A 9,243-nucleotide genomic window follows, 5' to 3' on the forward strand; every position below is an offset into this window, starting at 1 on the left:
GCTGATGCCATTGGGCCTTCCTAGTGTTGAAGAGGGATACTTTGGATACAGGGGCTGGGAGCTAGTCTGTGTTAGATTTGATTTACAGGGAAAGGCTAGAAACAGAACCTTCTCTTTTTATAGTTTATTTCTGTGGTTCTTCAAAGATTTCTGGCAAATGGAACAAGGTTAAAACTGTGTAGAAATGGAAAATTTTCATTTTGTTTCTGAGAAGGATGCCAGGTGATTAAGTTAGAGAGTAATTTGTGGAAGAAACGAAAAACATAATATACTCTGGAATGTGAGGAGTATGGGAATTTTATTTTTCTTATAATAAGTAATAGCAGATGATTTATGTCCTAATAGAAAAAGCAGACATAACTGGATTGCTACAATTTACATGTCTGTAGTCAAAGTCTGAGAAGGGGAGACAGCAGAAGTATCTAAAATAACAATGTACTAGTATTTTAGTGAATTTAAGATAGATATTGAAATGCTGCTGATGGATGCCATTCGAAAGCTGACAAAATTTAGTAATAAAACTGTGAGAAAACAATACCCACAGTGGGTTCGGGGATCACCAGGACTGGGGAGAAGAAGGAGCAGAGAGCTGGGCAGAAGCAGAGGGAATGTGGTAGCTAGGAGCTTGTAGAAGGGGCAGTTAAGCAGACCTAGTAACTCATTACTGAACAGGAAGGGGCACGGGGGAGCATCACCATATCTGAGGTCAGATGGGAGAGGATTTCAGTGAACGTAAGGAAAATGAACCATTAAAAACTTGTTGGAAGAAGACAAACATTGCTCTGTCTTGAAGAAGGGCAAAAAGAGGATCTGGAGAAGTACTGTCTGGGCAACCTGACCTTGATCCCAGGGAAGGATCAAGGAGCAAACTGTATTAAGGACAGGAAGGTGATTAAGGGTAGTCAGTGTGGATTTGTGCCTTACCAACCTGATAGCCTTCTGCAATGAGATGACTAGAGCAGTGGACGAGAGGAGAGCAGTGGGTGGTTGTTTACCTTCGCTCCAGCGAGGTCCTTGATGCTGTCTCCTGTAACATAATGGACATACTGATGGAGTACAAACTAGGTAAATGTACAGCGAGGTGGACTGGAAAGCAGGTGAATTGCTGGGCTCAAAGGCTTGTAATCAGTGGCGTGAAATCCACCCAGAGGCCCAGGGTAGTGGGGTGCCCCAGGGGTCAGTACTGAGGCCAGTATTTGTTAGCATTTTTATTAATTACTTGGATGGTAGGAAAGGTGCAACTTCACCAAGTTTGCTGGTGATACAAAATTGGAAGGAATGGCTTACGTGCCAAATGGTCCCTGGTCAGAGGCCTTCAGTACAGTGCAGAAGTGGGGACACAGGAACCTCATGAAGTTCAAGAGGGAAATGTGGAGTCCCACATCTGGGGAAGAATAACCCCACATACCAGTACAAAACTGACTGGGAAGCAGTTTTGCAGAAAAAGGACCCAGGACTCCTTTTGGAAATGTTGAGCACAAGGCAGAAATGAGTCCTTGCAGCAGTGAAGGCCAACAGCCTTAGGAAGAACATTGCCAGTGGGTTGAGGAGGGTGCTTGGGCTCCTCAACTTGGCACTAATGAGAGACGTCACAGCTTGGTAGTAGTTGAGATTGGCAGGCACCACTGAAGATTATCTAGTCCCCCCTGTTCAAGCAAGGTCAGGTAGAACAGATTGCTCCGGACCGTCCAGTAAGGTGTTGAAAATCTCCAAGACTGGAGGTTCCACAATGCTCTCTGGGCAACCTTCTCTGGTGTTCAAACACCCAAGTATTAAAACTGTGTTATGTTTACACAGGACATGATATATCTTGGTTTGTGCTCATTGGGCACCACTGAGAAGCCAGGTTCCCTCTTTACACCCTCCCAGCAGTTATTCGTAAACATTGATAAGATGCTCCTGAGACTAATTATTTTCTTGAGCAGAGGATGGTGAGTGCCCCTGCAGTATTCAAGCACCTGCTTCTGGGTCTGCTTTTGTTGTAAGGAATATAGCTGTTAGATGGGGCAATCCACAGTGACCAGCAGATGTGAGATCTTTGCTTTGGTTTTTTGTTTGTTTGTTTTTAATATATTATAATATTTTGAAATGCTCAGTATTTAGACCTCTGTATTAATTCAGTTTTCGTAAAGATATTGATGATTTCAAAAGCTTTCTGGGAGATAAATGTACCTATGATGTGCTGAGCTATTAGGTACAGAAAACCTTGCATGCAGTGACAGAAGGGTTTAGAAAGTAACTTTTTCCCAGATATCTTTGTATTTTAATTGTGGTTTTCTGGCAGAATTCCCACTGCAGAAGGGATGTTTGAATTCTGCTCTATCACTTAATGTCAACAACTGCAATGTTTGTCTTCCACCCAACCAGGACTGGATTCTTAGAGTGAAAGACCCTAATATTTGCCAGCAGCTTAGTAGTTGTCTCCAGGAAGACAGTGTATAGTTTATCTTATACTGACTTAAATATCTTTAAGAGCACAATTGGTGAGATGAGTCATAAGCAAATGGCATCACGCTTCACTTCATGGGGATAGAATCCGTGCCTGGGATCTTCTCATGTTTCTTCAGTGTAAACAAATGAACTCCGTCAGCTCTCTGTACTGTGGCATTAACAGCAAGAATCACGGATAGACTAAATCATGAACGCTTCCTCTTGCAAAGGTCTGCGGGTTGTGTTTCACCTGGAAGCTCGCTTTCTATATGCTCTGGGAATATACAAGTATAATGTTTGAATTCCTCAAACTTCACTGAGTTTAATGTGGTTTTCCTGAGGTTCTTTTGAGCCCATAAGCAGATCATTGCAACGCTGTATTTCCCTGAAAGACTTATGTGAGGTGCTGGCGGGACATGGGAAGCTGTGGCTCTGTGGGTACTTTTAGAGAGTCTTGCATTGGACAGAGCCAATGGGAAAACTACAGGCCTATATTAGGCAAAAGTAGATGCTGGAGAGCCAGCTTTGAACAGACAACATCACTTTTATGTTAAAGACTTATAAAAAGCAGTGCATGCACACTGTTGTGTGCACACCTTTTTTTGGCTCCTGTATCTCTTCTTAAAAGGTGGTGTTTTTAGCTTTTGTCCTCTGTAGGTTTATCAAGGACCTCTCCTTTTTTTACAGTCTGTCCGGGTCTGTGCTTTCTGATGCGTTGTTTTGATTGAACCATCTGAAATGAAATCTGTATTTTCCACCTCTAGAGAGCAACCTCGGGCTGCTCTTGAGTAACTGTCGGGGTAAAGCTCTCACGAAGCCTTTGCTGAATGATTTGAGTTTGAATTGAAGTGTTTGATCATTGAATGATCTCTTGGTCTCGTAGTACCAAGGAAATTCTTAATATTGTCCGTAATTATTATGCTTTGCTCCCCTGTACTCCCTAGAGATTCACGTGATGCCAAGCACATATCCAGCCTTTCACTGAAGAGATGAAAGAAGCCTGAAGAGGTTGGCATGTCCCAACAGTAGAATTCTGGTGGACTCAGAATTGCTACTTAAAATGTTGTATGTCTAATTCAAGGTCCGTTATGGGATTTCAGTTTTTAAAAGTGGGTTCTTTGATTACAGTCTTTACTATTTCTGTTGATATTAGCAAATATTACGAATGAAGGAATTGGAGGGATCACATGCATTCTCCATCAAAGCAAAAGTCCCCAGCTTTCATCCTTCTGTACCAATGTACAACCCTGCTTCACACCTACGGCAACAAAGAAAGAAAAGACAGAGTGATCTTGCAGCTGAAGACTGTAGAACCTTGATGCAGGCCTTTTTATCTTTGTCTCTTTTTAAATAGATTTATGAATTTTTTGATGTGTGAAAATATTCCTGTAGTTCCTGAGCTATCAAGTTTTCTTTCCATCACAAACTTCGATTTTAAGTCAAATGTTAAAATCTAAGGCTTTGATAACTTCTAGTAGAGCCTGGCAGAGGCTTGCCTTTCCCTGTCAGACTCTTCAGGAGGAATTCCAGGTCTCTGGGGACAGAGGCACTGTGGAAATCATTACACAGTTACTTTATTCTTGCACATGTCTGTTTTGCTATTCTCTACCTTGTGTCAGCAACAGTGCCAGCCCAAGGCAGATCTGCCATCTGGTCCAGCTGAAATCCACCTGTTTTCCTATGTACTGGTTACCTCCTCTGGCTAAGAGAAAACAGAAAAACTGTTTTCAAATGGACTTCACCTGTAAACATAATGGAGAAAGCAGCTGTAAGAACAAGTGTCCCTCTGGGTTACATGGAACACTCTCACTTGGTAAGGACACGCTTTCCACACCAAGGCAGTGCCTTAGCCCTGCTTGCTTCCCAGTCGTGTTCTGCTCTATCATATTACCCTGGCTAAACACTGTTGTAGGTCACTTACTGAACCTCTTAGTTCTCTGTCTTGCAACTCCAACTTCCTATCTTCCCCTTGCTTACACTCCTTTACGTTCTCCCATTCCTCCCTTCCCTTGTTCCTCTTGGATTTGTAAACTGCCCTCTACCAAAGGCTGCAGTTTTTAATGGTTTCATGTTGCTAAGTGATATTCTTCCTCTCTTCTCAACAGCCTGGTTTTCTTAGAAATATTCAGTGTCTGCAATCCCCATTTGGTTGCCCTGAATTCAGATGCATCCTTGTCTTTATCTCTCATAGCTAAACAGCAGCTTAACTTGCCCCATTCACCCATGTGAAAGCTTGTAGTCATTAGTAAAACTATTTCTTGGACAATACTGTTTCAAACTGGTAATATTTCACAATGGACTTATTCATTGTATTTTGAGTGTTTTCACAAGAGACTTGTAATCTGCTCGTAAGGGCTTACCTGACCTGAACCAGGGGCTGGAGCACGTGGCTTGAGGCCCATCATGGTGCAGCAATAATCAATGCTCCAAAGCATCATAAGGCAAAGGACTGGTTGACCAATTATTCGGTCAATCTACTTATTATGCTCTATTGATTAAGGGTCTGGAAAAATTAAATTATATATGGATCTTCTATTACCAGTGGTACAGCAAATGTTGGAAGAAGCAAGATGAAAAGACAAAGTTTTCACCAGCTACAGAAGTCAAACTTCTGAAGTCAAATTCCAGCTGCCCCTGGAATTCTGATCTACAGTGAAACTGTGGATCAGATTTACCTATATGAGTGTTTTTATGGCTCAGTTCAAGGTTAAATAGGTGTCAGAAAAGAACACGAAAACAAGCATCATGAACTTAGATGAACGCAATAGGAAATACACAGGAATACAATAGGAAATACACAGGAATACACACATTTGCTGTGGGTACACAGTAAATGCAACCAGAGAGAGGTTCATCTCCAAGTGTCAGGTCTGACTGCTCCTGGGACCATTGAGAGAGAGGTGTTAGTACCAGTATGGCATCACAGAGGCTTTATCCACCTGACACTGATATACTGGGCACTGAGACAGCTTAGAATGCTTAACACTTCTAGAGACACTCTAAGGCCTAAATTTAAATTTATTTTTTCAGACCATGATGGGTAACCTGTGCACAGAGAGACATGTCTGTGATGCAGAGCCCCAGCCCATAGGAACTCCTTTCCATAGAGTTTGGTCCCACTCAAAAACACTCAGAGGTTCCACCCTGTGGAAAATTGATAATTAAACTATTTAGGAAGAATTAGCCCAGCTGATACCAGAATGGATTATGGTACATGCATTCTGGCATTTTTCTAAAAATTAATGTGATTTGTACAGCAAAGTAGTGGTTTCAAATACTCTTAGAATATTTTCTAATGGAAAATATATCAAGATAATTAATTATGTGAAAATAACTTTATGTTCTTTAAAAAAACTCCACACTTTGAATTCTTAAAAAAACAGCTTTAGATTTATTAAATACTTCAGCTGACCCTATGAAAAGGTATCACTTAAGACAGGTAGAAAAGGATTCTCCTTTGTTTAGGTGAAAAAAAGCTGTTGTAATAATAAAAGTGTATTTCTCATATAGATATTCAAACCCTTCAAACTTAAGAGCTTCAAAACTTGAAGCTAAAATGAGTGGCTTAAATATTGCCCCCATTTCAGTTAACATTGTCTTGCCACTTGTTTCTGTCAGACTTGGATTGCACTCAAAATGCTAAATCAAACCTCTAATTTTCCTGTTGCTCTGCTTTGCTGGAGGACAGTTCAGGCTCCTCATAGAGGCTTTTGTATCTCTTGTTGGCTCTCACACAATTGACCCCAAGGAATGTAATAGTTAAACTGGAATAATAATACAAAATCCATTTTTGTTTAAAATAATTATGTGGGTACACAGTTCAAGGGGAACAATTTTCTAATTAAAAAAACAAAAAAAACCCCACAAACCATATACACATACAAAAAACAAACCCACTCAAAAACCCTCCGAACAAACTAACAAAAAAGACCCTTAAGAAACCCACAATAAGATCCCCACATCAGTGAAATTTGAGTTTCAGAAGATAGTTATGAATTTCACAACCCTTAGAAGTGGGTCAGCTGCTTCACAGAACTATTTATTTTTTCATATAGTTACTAACACCTTGTCATATCTTAAATAAATCTTCACAAAGGATAATAAAGCAATAGATTTTGAAGTATCCAATCTTTTTGCATAGCATGTCAAAGAAACCAGGATGGATCATCATTTTCTGCAAAAGAATGGAAGGAGCAGAGTTAGCAGACAGAAGGCAGCTTAGCCAAGGTGTGAAATTCAGTTCTAGGCAGCAAAATTGTGTTGTCTGCCTGTAAGCTGGATGTCTGAGCTCTCACTGGTGACAGCCAGTCACCACTGTCTTTTGTCACCACTGTGTGAACAGAGGTGTCCAGTGCCATTTCACACACCATAAGGCAGCTGAGATATCCTGGCAGAGTCACAGAATCATTTGATATTATTGATAGGGAAGACGTGGGGTGAACAGGAGGCCCATATCCTTCTGGATCCCACCTGGATCAGTAGTTGCTTGCTACCTGACTTGATCCTCTGTGGCTGGGCAGCTGAACTGCTCTCCAAGCTATTCCTTAGATCCCCACGGATCTGTAGTGGGCCACAGGTAGGGTGTGGTGGTTTTGAGCTGGCTCTCTGCCAAGTCTCCTAACCCCACCGCAAGAGCTCCCCCCCCCCCCAAAACCAAGGGAAAAGAAAAAAAAAACCAAGAGAACTGATATAAGAGAGAGAGTGAGCTAGAGCAATATATATCAATATATTTACACTTATATTATATTTATATACAATTACAAAAACTATATACACATAATAGAAAAAAAAAACTAACACCCAAAAACAGAAAAGGGAAAGGGGACAAAACAAAAAAAAAACAAAAATAGGTATACACACTCAATAAAGAACTAACCAAAGAAAACCTTAATACTTTCCTTGAGATAGCACAATCGCGCCAAACGCCACCACCACGCTACCCGACCCCGGATCAGCAGAAACAACAGGCCCTGTAGGCCTGGCCAGGCCTCAGTTCCCCCACAGGAGTGAGACCAACCTGCAGGAGTCTGCTGTCTCCAAACCTCACCAGAAGGGAAGAGAGAAAGAGGCTTCTCTCTCCATCTATTTATATGCTGGGTTACGTAAAGAATAGGATGGAATACTTCCTTCCTTCCTTTCTGGCAAACCAGGAAGGAAGGCCTAAACTCAAAAACCATTAAGGTCAAATATCTTTGTCTCTAACTGAATCCCAAGGGCTTAATTTCCATACTGTGATGTTTCCAAACTCCTTAAGCTGCAGCTCTTACCTGAAGCTCTCTGCAAATCGCTGTTTTGCAGAGCTGCTTTCTTTTTTTGCTGTTTCTTTTTCTCTCTTCTTGAAGCTATTTAAATTTATGGGGTTTCTCCCTATCCTTATGATGGATTGCACCCACAGCACGGAACAAAGGTGCTACCATCCTGTCGAGTGTGAACCCAGCTGAACATTGAATGGAATGGTATTAGTGATAGAGCTGTGGTCAGACACAGCAGGTCATGGCTTTGTCTCAGCCGTCAGGCATGCAAAGAGCAAGCACTGATGCCTCCAGAGTTGTTGGTTTCCTCTCCTCTGAGGACAACTGACTCAGAATGCTCTGCTCACACAGGTGTAGTACAATATACCCAGCCACAAAGTCAGGCTGCAGACTGAGACTGTGAATAAACACTCTGTGCACTGAAGGGATGTTGTGGATAGACTTTAAGGACAAGTGAGGTAATGCCCTCCAGCAGTGTTTTGGTCTGTAGCACAGCTCCATCTGGAAACAGGAGCTGAGTCAATGAAAAATTCAGGGAATGTTCTAAGCATGAGTGAGCCTATGCCTCCTCAAGAGCAGCTGGGATACTTCTCAGGATAGTAGACCTCTTGGTAGAGGTCTACCTCCTCCTGGTAGACCTCTTTGCTTTTATACCTTATGTCCTAGTTGTTGTTCTGACATGGCATCCCATACAGTGTGTGTATATTTACTTTGCCAGTAACACAAAGGTTGGAATATTGCCTTTTTGTGGGTTAGAGAAATGAGGCACAGAGCTAAACTTCCAAATTTCCACACCTGTTGGGATTTGCAAATCCATCCAATCTTGATTTAATTTAAACCTAAACATTCAAGTACACTTACATGTCACCTACTCACATTTAGACACAAAGTAAGGCAGAGCAGAGAGCCACAAAATTCATAATTTAATTCCTTAAATAAATAAGAATGCATTTAGTTATTTACTATCATTACCAGGTGCTTCTGCAAGACTGAGATAGTGTGGTACCACTGGACAATAAGTAGCTATTCTAAAAGAGGATTGTCTTAGTTTTCCTTTCCCGAATCGACTGACTTCCCACTGTAGTTTATTTGACTAAGGTGTTAAAAGCTGTAGCAATTTCAAACTGAGGCAAATGAATCTGTCTCAAGTTAAGGAGCCCTTGAGTCGTCTCCATTTACAGACACCACTTACAGACTGGTACATCACAGCAAGCTGAGATCAGTGCTACCTTACATTAATTCCCAGATGAGTCAACTCTTTAAGTTACAAATGAATGGAACTGCTTTTAATAGAGTGAAAAAATCTCAGCTGAAGAGGAAAACCTCCATCATAGGAACAGGGCTTGGTCATTCAATGAAGAGGAAAGATGCAAACATTGCATCAGGGCACTTCTGCTCCGTCTGTTAAGCAAGAGGCTGTTGCTTCCGGCAAATTGAGCTGAACCAGCCGGGAGCAGCCACTGGCCCTGCTCTGCTTCCGAGCGGAAAACACATAGCCGTGTTCTCGTCATTCAGAGAAGGAGTGGAAGGAAGAAATAAGTAATCTGCTAAGGTGGAAATG

General features: G+C 41.6%; 1 long non-coding RNA gene across 1 annotated transcript; it reads right to left on the reverse strand.

The window, feature by feature from the left end:
• Nucleotides 1-887: 887 nt before the first annotated feature.
• LOC113953666 lies at nt 888-8,033 on the reverse strand. The gene is made up of 3 exons (XR_003529968.1): nt 7,698-8,033; nt 4,040-4,172; nt 888-1,027 (listed from the first exon to the last, which is right to left on the reverse strand). It is a non-coding gene; the product is annotated as an uncharacterized LOC113953666 (long non-coding RNA).
• Nucleotides 8,034-9,243: the final 1,210 nt, after the last annotated feature.

Source organism: Corapipo altera, unplaced genomic scaffold, assembly GCF_003945725.1.
Source record: "Corapipo altera isolate COAL_440 unplaced genomic scaffold, ASM394572v1 52b, whole genome shotgun sequence".
In the NCBI taxonomy this organism is placed as follows: Eukaryota; Metazoa; Chordata; class Aves; order Passeriformes; family Pipridae; genus Corapipo; species Corapipo altera.